This window comes from Euleptes europaea, chromosome 17 (genome assembly GCF_029931775.1).
Source record: "Euleptes europaea isolate rEulEur1 chromosome 17, rEulEur1.hap1, whole genome shotgun sequence".
Lineage (NCBI taxonomy): Eukaryota > Metazoa > Chordata > Lepidosauria > Squamata > Sphaerodactylidae > Euleptes > Euleptes europaea.
In genome coordinates, this window is record NC_079328.1 from 10146743 (window position 1) to 10161727 (window position 14985).

The window sequence follows — 14985 nt, forward strand, 5'->3', positions numbered from 1 at the left end:
CCGGTATACAATCTCCTTCCCTTCCTCTCCCCACAACAGACACCCTGTGAGGTATGTGGGGCTGAGAGAGCTCTAAGAGAGTTGTCTAGCCCAAGGCAGCCCAAGACTAGCCCAAGGCAGCCTTCAATACTGTAGATCATACCACCCTTTTGAAGCATTTGGAGGCAGAAATGCCTTGGACTGGTTTAAATCATTCCTCCTGGAATGAACCCAAAGGGTTGCCACTGGAGATCAGCCATCTTCAGTTTGGGAGTTGTCTTGTGAAGTTCCACAGCATGCAATCTTATCCCCCATATTATTCAACCTTTACATACAGCAGGGGTCCCCAGCGTGGTGCCTTTTCTGGCACCCGCCAAGTGTTTTTAGAAAGTGGGTGGGGCTAGGTAGAGCTTTTGCCCAACAAGGTATATGATTGACTACTGGAGATTGTTGCTCTGGCAGCAGCTGCCACAGCAGCACAAGAATCTACAGTGTATTACTGAACTTGAGGAGCAAGGAGTATTTGAACACAAGGCACTGCCGGACCCTTCCTTTTGAGAGGAAGAAGCATCTGACAATCCAAGAGTACATCCAGATGGCCACTGCTGTGTTTGTGATGGGGGTAATGCATTATATTTAGGAATATCAGCACTGGCGGAAGTGGAGTGTGGCTTCTTAAGTCCCAGAAGCCACACCCAGATTAATGGATAACTATTTGGCCGAATGTTCTGTGCCTTTTCCCTGTCTGGACTAAAGATGAGCACAGCTGTGCTCAAGAATCCCTTGGCAAATCATCCCTCAGGAAGATGGATGATCGTCAACTGGAAAGCGTCTTGTGAACACAATAGGAACATGCAGAAGAGGAGACGACCAGGGATACAAACGGCTACCAAACCAAGGAATGAACAGCCGGCATACAGTAAGGTGGCAAAACCACAGTGGGACACTGGAGAACAACCTCTTCCACCACTGGGCAGCTCAGCACTGGGGTACCAATGCAAAGAGACTAGGAGGCTCCTGGTTCGATGCCCAGATTATCCTGATAGATAGCCAGGAACCTCCTGTGTACAAATAAATGCAGTGTGCTCCGTTCATCTGTTCCTTTCTCCCTACGGGGAGGAGAAGGGGTGCACATGTGACTTCAGAATTCTCCCAGGCATTTAAAGACTGAATGGGCCCAGATGCCTGGGAAACGTGCCTGTTAAATCAGCTTCAAAGCAACTCTGACTCAAGGTCAGTTGAAAATGGATTCAAACCCTCAAAGGAGAGTCATTGATTCTGCATACTACAACATTTAACATATTGGCATGAGAACTGATTAGAATAAGCACGACAGAAAACAATAACAACTTCCTGCAAGAATCCTCTGAACACAATGATTCCAGTAAGAACCACAAAATCAAAAATAGTCTGTTTAAGGTAGCTGGACATTCCTTTCTGCCCCAAGACTAAAACTTTATTTTAAAATGTTGGAGGCATTTCATGCACAAGAGTTGCTGCTGATCCATGTTACTGATTTGCTGATTCCTTTTTAAATCTTCTGATTAATTTTATATATTGCTTCATATTTTTCCTTCTGCAACGTCTCACCCCCTCTACCAGAGACCTTTGTGGGAAAAATGACTAAGTGCATCCTTAATAATCCAAGCAGTAAATACATACATCTGTATATAGGAAAATGGCCACTCACACAGAAAGCGTGCAAGAATACTGCTCCATGCCGCCGTTTCTCGTTTGTAAAGATGTCACTCGGGAATTCATGGAGAGCTGAGAAGGAATAGAAAAAGAATCAAGCTACTGGAAACATTTTGTTCATTGTAAAAAATACCTTAACAAAACGAGTCAAGTGCTACTATAGGTTGGTGATACTTGTAGGGTCACCTCCCATGTAAACCATTCTACTGTTTCATGTTACTTTTAATTTACTTCATCTGTACCCTGGCCTTTTAAAGCCTACATTGTTCTTATTCTGTGATTCTGGACGTAACTGAGAGATCATTTCCCCCCACCCATAGTAACAAAACAAAACAACTCCTGTGGCAACTTAAAAACCAGTTTATCATGGCAAAAGCTTTTGTGAGCCAGAGATCATTTGACCAGATGCCAAGTGTAAATGTATTGGCAAAAGGGCACTGTTTGCCCACAATAGTTTATATCATATGAGACGGTGTCCCTTGCTGGTTCTTGGGATAGTGCACCAGTGATAGTCAGCGTGGTATAGTGGTTAGAGGGTCAGACTAGGGTTTCAAACCCCCATTTTGCCATGGAAGCTCGCTGGATGAACTTGAGCTAGTCACACTCTCAGCCTAGCCTACCTCACAGAGTTGTTGTGAGGATAAGATGAAGGACAGGAAAATGATGTAAGCCACTCTGGGGAGAAAGGGGGACATAAGTGAAGTAAATAAAAAAATAAAATAATGCCACTTGAGTGGATAATGAGAACAGAGCTGGCATTAGGGGGTTGCTGCAGGCACTCGCCCCTGGATTTTTGTTTCCATTGGATAGTCCGTTGTTACTAATGAGTAGTTGCTTCTGGATGGGGGCTATCTGTAAACAAGGGTTGGCTTGACTAGGGTTGCCAACCTTCAGGTAAGGCCAGGATATCTCCTGGAGTTACGACCGATCTTCACACGACAGCAATCAGCAATGTGCTGGAGAAAATGGCTACTCTGGAGGGTGGACTCTTTGGGGTTATACCCTGCTCTCCCCAAACTCTGCCCTTCACAGGCTCCACCCCCCAAATCTCCAGGAATTTCCCAACAGAGTTGGCAACCCTAGACCTAGGAGGAGGGAACCTGCAGGTCCCTGAAGATGTGCTGGAGAGGTTTTAGCTATAAGCAGTAGGTGACGCTTGGGGGCATTTTGCTGTTTTCCCTGCTGGGCCTGTCCTGCAGAAGGCAACTCCTGGACAACTGTCTAGTCCTACCGATCTGCCTCTTCACTTTTCCAAGTGAAAACTGGGGTTTTAGGAATACTTGTTGTAAATCCTGCAGGTGTCTGTCCCAGTCTGAAAGACGGGGTTGCATCTCAGGTCTTGGCTACAGACCATGGGCTGTGGATGTTCCTCTACCCTTGGCCAATCTGGACCATCCCTATGGAAGAGAACAAATGGTCACCAATCTGATATTAAAAATGGAAACACTGAGAAACCAGTGTGGAAGCATTTTGACCTCCCTAGGCATTCAATAATAGATTTAAAGGTCACAGTACTTCAGCAGAGAACTTTCAGAAGGAGACTCCAAGGGAAAGCTGCTGAGTTGGAGTTTATACGCTGATTTGACACTCTCAGACACTGACTGAAGAAGGACTTGGGATAGCCAGCTCTCTTAAAAAAAAACCTGTTCCTCCTTACAGGTTTATATATTTTGGTCAAGCACATCCTACTTTGCCAATTCATCAACAGCTGGGAGCAGTCTACACACATTTGAAATGGGTCCTTCACTCTTAACTGGAACTTATTTTAATTTGTGCTCTGTGATAATCCTAAGAAGGTCTACTTGAAAGTAAGTACCATTTTATTCAATGTTTTACTCCCAGGGAAGTGTTCTTAGGGCTGCAGCCATAATATCACATATCTTCTGATCTGTTTTTTTGATAGCTTGCCTCCCCTTCTGCTTTTTGTAGTACTGCAACTGAACATAACATGCAGCTGATGAAGCGGGTTCTGACTCACAAAAAGCTTGCACCATGGTAAATTTGTTACATCTTTAAGGGGCCAACAAGAGTCTTATTTTGGCTGCAACAGACTAACATCCTCTTGGATTTCACTTTTTCTTGTTTATCCTCTTCCTCCTCTATCATATATTCTAATTTTCAAGATGGCCAAATCTCAGGATACTTGAATTCAGAGATTGGAGCCATGAACAGACAAGACAGATCTTTCTACAAACCTTAACCCTCCCGCCCAAGTCTGCAGAAAAATCTGAAATTTAAAAAAAATACACTGGGGGGTTAAAAAACCCAAATGATAAAAGATGCGCCTGTAGCTTTAAGAAAGTGATACCCTCAGTCGCCTTTACCTGGCAACCCCAGCAGTTTTGCAAGTATTCCTGGCTTGGTTTCTGTCAGTAAAAGGCCGGGGGGGGGGGCTTTCCAGGGCTGTTTTGGCCTTTGAGGGAAGACTCATTGGGGCCAGACCTGGCAGCTTGCTACTACCTGACTTGCATGACTCACCCAGGTCTAGCTGCTTGCTACTGTTCAACAGCAGCCACTCTATGAAAGCCAGTGGGGTATAGTGATTACAGCTTCAGACCAGGGTCTGAGAGACCAAGGTTCATATCACCAGTCTGTCATGGAAGCTCACTATGTGACCTTGGGCCAGTCACATACTTTCAGTCTAACCTATCTCACATGGTTATTGTGAGGATACAACAGAGGAGAAGAGAATTATGTAAACTACTTTGTCCCCACTGTGGAGAAAAATGAAGTAAATGAATAATAAATATAGTGAAGATGGGAGGCAGATAAAAAGTAGCCTGGTGAATAGCTCAGAAGGAGAGAGGGCAGGGAAAGGGGTGAGGGTATTGGGGTTGGCAGGAGAAGAGAAAGAGGAAATAGTGTAGGGAGGGGGATACAAGGGAAAGTCAGGTGTCCCCTGCAAGTCCCATGTAGAGGCTGCCAGGAGTAGGGAAGGAGGGGAAATGAAGATGGGGGAGAGATAAAGGCAGGTTGGCTAGTGTGTGGGAAGCAGACACATAGGTAAATGCCACCAAGTTGCAACTGACTTATGGTAATCCCAGAAGGTTTTCAGTGTGAGTGAGAAGCAGAGGGGGGTTGCCATTGCCTTCCTATGCAGAGTCTTCCAAGCACCGACCCTGCTCAGCTTCCGAGATCTGACAAGATTGGGTTATACCATGCCACCTTCCCTCTGGGCAGGAGGCAGGAAAGGGGTGAGCTATAGAGGTTTTCAGGGAAGGGAAAGTGGAATAGCGGGGGAGGAATGAAATGCCGCCCGCAAGTCCTTGCGGGTTCCCAGTCTCCTCTTTTCCCTCCTCCTGCCTGCTCCATTTTCTCACCTTGCCCTGCTTTCTTCTCTCCTTCCCACCCACCAGCCAATCAAAGTTATGAGGGAAAAAAGTATTTGATCCCCTGATAAATTTGCCCGTTTGCCCTCTGACCAAGAAATGACCAGTCCATAATTTTAATGGTAGGTTTATTGTAGTTGTGAGAGACAGAATAACAACAGGGAAACCCCCAGAAACCCAGAAGACAAAAGTCAGAGATTGATGTGCATTATAATGAGTGAAATAAGTATTTGATCCCCTATCAACCAGCCAGGTTAGGGTTAGGGTTCTGCTGTCGACAGAAGCAATCAATCCATCAGATTCCAAACTAGCCACCATGACCAAGACCAAAGAGCTGTCCAAGGATGTCAGGGACAAGATTGTAGACCTGCACAAGGCTGGACTGGGCTACAAGACTATTGCCAAGCAGCTTGGTGAGAAGGTGACAACCCTAACCCTAACTGTCAACCTCCCTTGGTCTGGGGCTCCATGCAGGATCTCATCTCGTGGAGTTGCATTGATTATGAGAACGGTGATGAAGCAGCCCAGAACTACACAGGGGGAACTTGTCAATGATCTCAGGGCAGCTGGGACCATAGTCACCATGAAAACAGTTGGTAACACACTATGCCGTGAAGGACTGAGATCTTGCAGAGCCCGCAAGGTCCCCTTGCTCAAGACAGCACATGTACAGGCCCGTCTGCCGTTTGCCAATGCACATCTGAATGACCCAGAGGAGAAGTGGGTGAAAGTGTTGTGGTCAGATGAGACCAAAATCGAGCTCTTTGGCATCAACTCAACTCGCCATGTTTGGAGGAGGAGGAATGCTGCCTACGACCCCAAGAACACCATCCCCACCGTCAAACATGGAGGGGGACATATTATGCTTTGGGGGTGTTTTTCTGCTAAGGGGACAGGACACCTTCACCGCATCGAAGGGACGATGGATGGGACCATGTAACGTCAAATCTTGGGTGAGCACCTCCTTCCCTCAGCCAGGGCATTGAAAATGGGTCGAGGATGGGTATTCCAGCATGACAATGACCCAAAACACACGGCCAAGGCAACAAAGGAGTGGCTCAAGAAGAAGCACATTAAGGTCCTGGAGTGGCCTAGCCAGTCTCCAGACCTTAATCCCATCGAAAATCTGTGGAGGGAGCTGAAGGTTCGAGTAGCTACACATCAGCCTTGAAATTTTACTGACTTGGAGAGGATCTGCAAAGAGGAGTGGGACAAAATACCTCCTGAGATGTGTGCAATCATGGTGGCCACCTACAAGAAACGTCTGACCTCTGTAATTGCCAACAAGGGTTTTGCTACCAAGTACTAAGTCATCTTTTGCAAAGGGATCAAATACTTATTTCACTCATTATAATGCACATCAATCTCTGACTTTTGTCTTCTGGGTTTCTGGGGGTTTTCCTGTTGTTATTCTGTCTCTCACAGCTACAATAAACCTACCATTAAAATTATGGACTGGTCATTTCTTCATCAGAGGGCAAATGGGCAAATTCAGCAGGGGATCAAATACTTTCCCCCCTCACTGTATATAATTAAACACAACTGGCAATGATAAATCAACAGTAACATTTTCATAACTCAAAGATTCAAGGTATAGATAAAATTAAAGAAAGATAATAAAACGTGTTGATTAAATAAAAGAAAAAACTTCTTCTTTTTTGGAAAGATAGAAGGTAGGGGTACAAAGACATTCCAGTCCAAAGTGATGCTACAGTTTTACTACAAATTTCTGTAGCAGGACCAGGCAATCAGATAAATAGTTCCATGATTTCCCATACAAAATGCCTCTTCATCTCCAACTGCAACCAGAGGATCTATGTCCCAAGTGGTGTAGAGGGACTTGCATGTTAGAGAATAAGCAACAGTGTTTTGATCATAGGGCAACAACAGCCTTTTGATCACAAGTGTTTTTGATCCCGAGATAACAGACTTCTAACTTTAAAAAAACTAAGGGATCAAAGGCCTACGCAGTCTACCCTTCTTTTTCCAGCAGCGATCAGCTAGACCTCTCTGTGATGCTCTGAAGCAGAAGGGGTCAAAGACCTTGCCGTGGGTCCTTTGCACTTCTGGGGTTCACTGCCTCTCTAAACAAGTTATCATTTAAACCTGCCTTTCTCCCCAATGGCAACCCAAAGGCCTTCTCCTCTCCTTTTTATCCTCACGACAACCCTCTGAGGTAGGTTAGGCTGAGAGTGTGTGACTGGCCCAAGGTCACCCAGCAAGCTTCCATGTCAGAGTAGTGATCTGAACCTGGGTAGCCCAGATCCTAGATCAGCACTCTAACCCCTACACCACACTGGGTCTGCAGCTGTTTTTGACTGAGCAGTATGTTTCCCATGAATAGGTCTCCTCTGATGGCAGCCAATTTCAGACACTGATGATGCGTTGTGGGAAGCACTTTCTTTCATGTGAGCTGAACCGGATGCCAGTCAGTTCAAATTAGAGGACCCACAGTGCCATCCTAAGCAGAGTTACACCCTTCTTTGCCCAATTACTTCAGTGGCCTTGGAGTGGTGTAACTCTGCTTAGGATTGCACTACCAGAGTGCTAGTGTTGCTGAGGAGAAGGAGAGAAAAAAATTCTTTCTCTGCTTTCTCCACACATGAACACATGAAGCTGCCTTCTACCGAATCAGACCCTTGGTCCATCCAAGTCAGTATTGTCTACTCAGACTGGCAGCGGCTCTCCAGGGTCTCAGGCGGAGGTCTTTCACATCACCTACTTGCCTAGTCCCTTTAACTGGAGATGCTAGGGATTGAACCTGGGACTTTCTGCATGCCAAGCAGATGCTCTACCACTGAGCCACAGTGGTATAATGTATCTATACTGTATCATATCCCTCCCACACTGTGTGTGTGTGTGTGTGTGTGTGTGTGTGTGTGTGTGTGTAAAGTGCCGTCAAGTTGCAGCCGACTTATGGTGACCCCTTTTGGGGTTTTCATGACGAGACTAATAGAGAGGTGGTTTGCCAGTGCCTTCCTCTGCACAGCAACCCTGGACTTCCTTGGTGGTCTCCCATCCAAATACTATCCAGGGCTGACCCTGCTTAGCTCCTGAGATCTGACGAGATCATGCTAGCCTGGGCCATCCAGGTCAGGTCCTGCACTACTGCCATTTTAATAAATTAGGGGGGGAAAGTGCACTCTTTTGCCTTTCCTCATAGGAAATGTGCCCCAAATCTTTACTATTTTGGTTGCCTTTTTTCAGCTCTGTTTCCATCACTACAACAACCTTTTTTAAAATGTGCTGATCACAACAGTAATTAGAGAAATGATAACCTTAATTAGGGATTTTGGAGATACCTCTGCTTCATTGGAAACAAGAGCAGCGTGTTGCTGAGTTTCAATCAACTCATGGTGACCTGATGAAATTCTACCTGATGGGGTTTTTAAGGCAAGAGATGAGCGGAGGTGGTTTGAGACATCTAATAAGCACTGTACTAGAACTAGGACTTACAGAAATCTGAAACAAGTGTAGATTATTAGACATGACTCAGAATACAAATACAATGCAGAAAAATGGTATCACATCAGTGAAAAATAGAATCATAGAATCATAGAGTTGGAAGGGACCACCAGGGTCATCTAGTCCAACCCCCTGCACGATGCAGGAAATTCACAAATACCTCCCCCCACACCCCCAGTGACCCCTACTCCATGCCCAGAAGAAGGCAACAAAAACCCTCCAGGATCCCCGGCCAATCTGCCCTGGAGAAAAATTGCTTCCTGACCTCAAAAGTGGCGATCAGCATTACCCTGGGCATGTAAGAAGGGGCCACGAGAGCCAAACACTGGCACAACCCTTCCTGATCTCCTTCTCATGACCTGCCTAAGTTCACAGAATCAGCATTGCTGTCAGATGGCCATCTAGCCTCTGCTTAAAAACCTCCAAAAAAGGAGAACCCACTACTTCCCGAGGAAGCCTGTTCCACTGAGGAACCGCTCTGTCAGAAAGTTCTTCCTAATGTTTAGAAGAAGAAGAAGAGTTGGTTTTTATATGCCAACTTTCTCTACCACTTAAGGAAGAATCAAACTGGCTTACAATCACCTTCCCTTCCCCTCCCCACAACAGACACCCTGTGAGGCAGGTGAGGCTGAGAGTGTGTGACTAGCCCAAGGTCATCCAGCTGGCTTCATGTGAAGGAGCGGGGAAACAAATCCAGTTCACCAGATTAGCCTCCACTGCTCATGTGGAGGAGTGGCGAATCAAACCCAGTTCTCCAGATCAGACTCCACCACTCCAAACCACTGCTCTTAACCGCCGGAAACTCTTATGATTTAATTTCAACCCATTGGTTCTGGTCTGACCTTCTGGGGCAACCAAAAACAACTCTGCACCATCCTTTATTTGACAACTTCTAGTACTTGAAGATGGTTATCATATCACCTCTCAGTCATCTCCTCTCCAGGATAAACATACCAAGCTCCTTCAACCTTTCCTCATAGGACTTGGTGTCTAGACCCCTCACCATCTTAATTGCCCTCCTCTGGGCATGGTCCAGCTTGTTCCTTCTTAAATTGTGGTGCCCAAAACTGAACACAATACTCTAAGTGAAGTCTAACTAGAGCAGAGTAAAGCGATACCATCACTTTGCATGATCTGGACACTATAATAATGCAGTGGGCAATACGGGCAGCAAACAGGGCAATACGGCAACAGGGCAATATGGGCAGCAAACAGCGAATACCTCCAATACACGGTGGTATAGCCAACAGTCTTCTCCCCTTTATAGCTGCCTTTCTGAATCATTCTGTTGAAGTACAGCCCTGTCACTTTTACAGAAATGCCTTCCTGAAAAATTCAGTTTTATGTAGCATGTGGAATGACAGAAGTGTGGGAGCCTTCCTGACCCCCTCAGACAAGGCCGTTCCACAAGGTGGGGGTCACAACAGAGAAGACCCAAGTACAGGCGATCGTTGACCTTGTCCATTTTCATAGCAAATAATGCGCACTCCGTTTGCTAGGAAGTACAATTTAATTTACCCATCAGATCAAAGGAGACGCTGGCTTATACTTTATTCAACTGTTAATCAGGAAAATAACGAACTCTACACAGTGGGCAGTTGTGCAAGGCTATATACACCGTTGGCCTTCTGATTGTAATCTATATTGCAAAAAAGTACATCAGGCCGGTTTCCTCGATTATGCAATTGCAAGCGGGAGAGAAAGCTGTTTGTTAATCAAACGACATCTGCTGGCCTTCGTTCAATCAAATTCTGTTACCCTGATGCGTTAAGTGGGTTCACAAGCACGTCAAGGTTGACAGCTGTTTATGTGGTGAGCATGGCTTGCAAACAGAGCGTGTGCTGCAAACTGACTCCCAAACCAGGCACTCAGGAAGCTGATTCTCCTGAAATAATGAAAGACTGGATTCTGCTGAGCTTCAAAACAAGCTTCAGGTCTGGCTAGCCTCCAGCTCTGTCTAGGTGACACCAAAAATAATCCAATGCAGTTCACATAATATGTGTGTGTGTGTGTGTGTGTGTGTGTGTGTGTGTAAAGTGCCATCAACATGAGAGCCAACATGGTGTAGTGGTTAAGAGTGGTGGTCTGGAGTGGAGGACTCTGATCCGGAGAACCAGGTTTGATTCCCCACTCCTACACATGAGCGGCGGAGGCTAACCTGGTGAACTGGATTTGTTTCCCCACTCCTACACATGAAGCCAACTGGGTGACCTTGGGCTAGTCACACTCTCTCAGCCTCACCTACCTCACAGGGTGTCTGTTGTGGGGATGGGAAGTGAAGGTGATTGTAAGCCGGTTTGATTCTTCCTTAAGTGGTAGAAAAGGTTGGCATATAAAAACCAACTCTTCTTCTTCTTCAAGTCGCAGCTGACTTATGGTGATCCCTTATGGGGTTTTCAAGGCAAGAGACCAACAGAGGTGGTTTGCCAGTGCCTTCCTCTGCACAGCAACCCTGGTATTCCTTGGTGGTCTCCCATCCAAATACTAACCAGGGCTGACCCTGCTTAGCTTCCGAGATCTGACGAGATCGGGCTATACTTTGTGCACTTTGACACTCGTAGCAGTGCTACCAGGGGGACAGGCTAGAAGGGTTCAACCTGTACCCAAGATGAGAGTTATATGGGCTCAAATGCTTAATGGATTACAAAACAGCCACTTTACTGGTAAAGAATGCCAAGGTATCTAGATTTAGCCTGACTACCTTCCTCCTCAACCAGTCAAAATACTTATTTTTAAAATGTATATCCCGCACTCACAGCCCTTCTTGACTGAAGGAACAGTTCACTGATATATAAAAAGTAAGGAAGTCTGCCACTGGCCCCCCTTTTTAAAAAGTACATAGTGTTTTTAAAAAGGCATTGAGGGAGACTTACTTTGGTGCCTCTGAGTGCCTTTGGTGTTTGCCCATTCATGTGAACTCAGCTTGTAAAATGTTCTTGTGATCACTTCATGCAACCGCCGCTGACCATACAGGCCCAAAAAAGCAGGCGATGTATCTAGTGTTGGCCATTTAAAGGCACATCTATCTGACTGTGCACGCACAGAGAGAGAGTGATTTGCAAGTGATTCTGTGTTTTACAAGAAGGTTGTGCACAAGTGAACTTAGGCAGATCAGGAGAGGGAGGGCAGGAAGGATTGCGTCAGTGTTTGGCTCTCGTGGGCCTTTCTTGCATGCCTAGGGTAATGCCTATTGCCACTTTGGGATCAGGAAGCAATTTCCTCCCGGCCAGATTGGCCAGGGATCCTGGAGGGTTTTTGTTGCCTTCTTCTGGGCATGGAGTAGGGGGTCACTGGGGTGTGTGTGTGGGGTGGGGGGGAGGTAGTTGTGAATTGCCTGCATTGTGCAGGGGGTTGGACTAGATGACCCTGGTGGCCCCTTCCAACTCTATGATTCTAAGTCAGTCAACGTAATGGCTGGATCATGACCCCAGGAACAGGTGCGTCTTCTCCAGTATATGAAATGATCTGGTTCATGGAATGGGCCCAAGCAGCTGCAAGCTGAACCTAATTTTTACTTATTTATTGAAGCAGGGGTCTCCAACAGGGTGTCCATGGGCACCACACGCTCACCAACAACTTTCCTGGCACCCACCATGTGTTATTAGTGGATGGGGCCAAGTGGGGCTTTTGCCTGGCAAGACATCTGTTTGGTCATGGGAGATGATTGGGTCCATATTTAAAAAATTTTTTAGCAGCAGCTGCCAATACAGGGTTATTCTCTCTCTCACTCCTTTTAATTTTTAAAAATTACCCTTCTTCTCCCCTGCACTCGGGCATCCTCTGTGTATGTGTGTGTGTGTGGGGGGGGTCCACCTCCCATGGCAGCCATTATGTGGCTGCGCCCACCACCCTGTATCAGAATTCCAAAGGTGCTCATGAGATCTAAAAGTATGGAGGCCCCATACTAAGGCATGCCTTGGTCCTGTAGCACAAGCTGATTGGCACAGTGCTGTGCTTGAGGCAAACTTCAACTGAAAACATCACGGTGATTTCATCAGGCTCTTGCTTTAGATGTAAATGAGGGAGTTCAATCAGAGCAAGTTCACGTGGCAATCAAGCTTTTGCTTGAAGTTCTAAGAAAGCCTAATCTGTTACCAGCAGGAGTGCCTTCTGAGCAAGAGTAGATTCGGGCCTCCAGAGAGTACATTACTTACATGGTAGTATAGCTTTACAAGGATAAGGAACATCAGCAATGGCCCCGATGTGCTCCATGGGTGATCGAAGTTGGGCTGCCAGCTCCAGGTTAGGAAATACCTGGAGATTTTGAAGGTGGAGCCTGTGGAGGGAGGGTTTTGGGAAGGAGCAGGACCTCGGTGGGTTATAATGCCCCATAGAGTCAACCTTCCAAAGTGGCGAACTGATCTCTGTCACCTGGAGATCAGTTGTAATACCGGAAGATCTCCAGCCACTACCTGGAGGCTGACAACCCTAACGGGAAGTGGGCATGAAAAAGCAGCACCAATGGCCATTCTGTAGCCAACTCTCATCCCCAGCAAACAATACAGTATGTTGCTAACAACAACCAGACCACAAAGCTCTGTCATGCAAAAATTTTAAAGGCTCTATCGGGGTGTCCATTTCAGGTTTCAATGGTCTGCTTCTTTGCTCAGAGGGGGCAACGTTCATATGCCCTATTATTTGACATATTCAAAATTAAATAGAAAAAGCAGGACATTTTATAAGATCACTTGTTTTGCCCATTTTTTTAAATAACTTGTCATAATCAGAGAAACAGGCACTTCTGAAACACAGGCAAAGGGACTTGCCCCCCCCCATGACGGCCCACTATTTATTTACATATTTATTGGGAAATGTAAAACTCTTCCAATTTCTCAAAGTCCTCAAAGCTTAATATGTCAAGATAATATGGGAGAGGACGGTGTAAGCTGTTTTGGTTCCACATTGTGGAGAAAGGCAGGTTATAAATGCAGTAAACAAATAATACATATAGCTGAAGATATGGGGGGCAGATAAAAGGCAGGTTGATTGGTGGGAGAGAAGGAAGTGGGGACAGGTGAGGCTATGGGGGGTGACAGGAAGGGAAAGAGGAAACTGAGTATGGAAAAAGACACGGGAAACTGAGGTGACCCTCACAAGTCCTTGCAGGTTCCCCACCACTTAACGGGGCCCGGCCCGGTCACCAGCACAGCTCACCTTGGCCAGACTTTCCCCAGGGAGTGGCTGCCAGAGGCAGGGAAGGAGGGAAAATGAAAGTCAGGGTGAGAAAGAAAAAAAGGTTGGCAGGTGGGTACGAAGGAGAGAGAAGGAAGCAGGAAAATGGGAGAGGCTATAAGGGCTTTCAGGGAAGGGAAAGAGGTAAGATTGGGGTTTTGGGAAATGAGATGCTCCCATAAAGTGCCTGTGGATCCCGTACTTGTCATTACTAAAACCAACCAACAAACTTAAACTCCATAAACAAAATAAAAGAGCTTGTATCTTGTTGATAAAACCCAAACTCAACCTTATCAAAATCAGTTCAAGTCTCCATTAATATCAGCCATCCTAATATGCTTGTTCAGCTAAGGCTCAACTTAAACCTGTATCACTAGGAAGTTCTCCACTGCTGATCTCAGCAAGCAGGAAAGTATCAGCACCTAGAATTGTGTTTGGAATCATATTGGTAACCAAGAGAATTGGTTTCATATTAGGGTTGCCGGGTCCCTCTTCACCATCGGCAGGAGGTTTTTGGGGCAGAGCCTGAGGAGGGCGGGGTTTGGGGAGGGGAGGGACTTCAATACCATAGAATCCAATTGCCAAACTGGCCATTTTCTCCAGGGGAACTGGTCTCTATCGGCTAGAGATCAGTTGAAATAGCAGGAGAGCTCCTGGAGGTTGGCAACCCTATTTCATATGCTGCTAATGCCAGGAAGTGCTAGGGCTGCCACATTCTGGACTAACTGCAGTCTGAGAAGTGCCTTTAAGACAGCCCCACATAGAATGATTAAGGTAGGAGGATGGAAAGAATTATAGACAGAAACTATAGGAGAAATATAGAGAATTATATATTTAAGGTATTGGTTTTTCAAAAAGTATAAAACGTAAAGTTATAACCTAGAATTCCTTTCCTTTCCTTTTATCCCTTAGAAGCTCCTTGATCAATTGATCTTGAGCAGCATATATCTAGTGTTGGAGGGATATAAGGACTGAAACAAATCTTGCCACTGACAATGTAGCCTTGGGGTCCCTGTCGCTTAGTAAAAAAGGCATTATGTCAGTCACAGAGGCATTGGATTTGTATATTAAAAGGGGGGAAATATAGTGCGATCGAAGTTCCTCGTAAAAGCGGCCTTCCAAAAGGGCTAATGTGTCAATAGAGCCAGAAGAGCAAGGGCAGATCCTGTCTGAGTATGGTCTATTCAGAATTCTGCCCATAACCTAGAATTAGCAGAAATCACAGATGATGGGGGAGGTAGACATTTAGGTGAATATGCAAGTATAATCGTATGTTTGGCAGCAATAATAGTATGTTGGAATAATAGTGTAAATGGTAGCAATCTCAGTTTGATATATTATATTG

At 45.8% G+C, this 14985-nt stretch overlaps 1 protein-coding gene across 1 annotated transcript in view; it reads right to left on the bottom strand.

The window, feature by feature from the left end:
* SLC24A3 (solute carrier family 24 member 3) overlaps window positions 1-14985 on the bottom strand; it is a 154847-nt gene that overhangs the window by 58478 nt on the left and 81384 nt on the right. The window contains exon 2 of the mRNA XM_056862244.1: window positions 1670-1746. The gene's annotated coding sequence lies outside the window, so the exon portion shown is untranslated. The remainder of the gene's footprint in view (window positions 1-1669; window positions 1747-14985) is intronic.